This window comes from Eretmochelys imbricata, chromosome 2 (assembly GCF_965152235.1).
Source record: "Eretmochelys imbricata isolate rEreImb1 chromosome 2, rEreImb1.hap1, whole genome shotgun sequence".
NCBI lineage: Eukaryota > Metazoa > Chordata > Testudines > Cheloniidae > Eretmochelys > Eretmochelys imbricata.
In genome coordinates, this window is record NC_135573.1 from 3,095,762 (window position 1) to 3,097,410 (window position 1,649).

Genomic DNA, 1,649 nt, shown 5'->3' on the forward strand with positions numbered 1-1,649 from the left:
CAGTTCCAGAGCAACGCCCGGGGACCCCGTGACACAGGGGCTCAGTCAAGGTGATGTTAAGTGGAACGTTTGCACGGCATTGATTGCTGCTGAACTCCCTTGAACAGGAGCAATTTTACCAGGTGTCCCATCATCAGCAGAGGGAAATGTGGTCACCCCACTCAATAGCCTTCCGCATTGTTACATAGCGTAAAACAAACAGACTTGGCAGGCCCAGTGGCCTAATGGATAAGGCACCAGCCTCCGGAGCTGGGGATTGTGGGTTCAAGTCCCACCTGGGTTGACCATGTTCCATTTTCTGTCCCTAAATAACAGCTAAGGGGATAACACAGCAGGGGAGCTCGAGGGAGCTTAACCCCGGGGGAAATGAGCTGCTCTTAGGACCAAAGTAGCCTCATGGCCCCGGCTTGCCCAAGGTCGTGCCACAGAACAAAGCTCTTCTGGAGGGGAGGCCTGTGCCGCTTTACCGCCCGGCCTGTCGCTCGGAGCTGCCCCTTCCTCCCACCCAGGGCTGATCTTATGCCGTAGAGCAAACGTCCGTCCCTGTCTGGGCTGGCCCCAGCTTCTAACCAGCCCCTGTTACAGCAACTGACCCCACACCGACTGTGTGGGGGGAATCCACACCTAGTACCCCCAGAATCAGGGGCATCATTTGCTATGGGGTGAGGGGGGCAGCTGCTCCCCCCCAGCTTGTCAGAGGTCTGCTTGCGCCATTACGTCTCCCCCAGAACTACACTCACAGATGCAGCTCTGCCCTCCTGCCCCCAAAATGTTTCTGAAATTACCGCCCGCCGAAAGGCCCCCTAGGCCCCACCGAGTCTGTCCCTGTGAGTAATAATCCTTCAGCCCCAAAGCCCTTCCCAAAGTGGGGCAGGACCATTGCTCTCCAGGCGGGGGGCTGGCCCAAGTGCCAGCAGCACTATTGGCAGAGTCAAGCAAACACTGCATTCGGGGTGCAGCCATTCTGGGGAGCAGCACGCCTTGGTAGAGTACAACCTCCCAGCCCCACTCCGGTGCAGCGCTGCCGCATGGAGCCCGCAGGCAGGGAGTCAGAAACGATAGCGCTGAACAGCTCCAGTCAGCCAGTGTTAACTCTGAAACCTAATGATGATCCAATGTTAACTTTCTCGCTGCAGATTATTTGAACAGAGACAACCCCCTGAAGTGGGGCCATGGCTGAGATCTGGGGCTGTGTCTCACCTGTCCTCTGGTCTTGGTTACAGACTGTGCATGATAATTTAAAAAAAACATTTCCGAACCAAATGGGCAGAAAAAGGCTCCTAAACAGCCCTTGGCCTGTTGGACACGCCCATCCACAGGGGCTCAGGGCAGGCTTTTTATCTGCAGTAAACAAATGTTTTCTGCCCCAGGAAGTGGGGCTAAGGGTCACCACCCTCTTGTGCAGAGATAGGGCAACTCACCCAGCGAGGGAGCTGCCAGGAAAAGGCTTCTGCCCCAGAGGACACGTAGCAGCAACTCCCCAATGCACAGCCTAGACGGCGCTTCGGGTGGCCATTGTTGGGGTGCTGTCTCTGCACAGCCCAGCCCCCCAGCCAACCTGACGACATCTCCCCTGCCCTGCGCCCCCCCTCCACTCTTTGGGACATGCCCAAGTGAAAGAGTTAATTGCCCCCTGCAGCTGGGTCCAC

General features: G+C 57.1%; 1 non-coding gene across 1 annotated transcript; it reads left to right on the forward strand.

Annotated features, from left to right (window-relative positions):
• Window positions 1-210: 210 nt before the first annotated feature.
• On the forward strand, window positions 211-283 carry TRNAR-CCG (transfer RNA arginine (anticodon CCG)). Its single transcript has one exon. It is a non-coding gene; the product is annotated as a tRNA-Arg (tRNA).
• The last annotated feature ends 1,366 nt before the right edge of the window (window positions 284-1,649 follow it).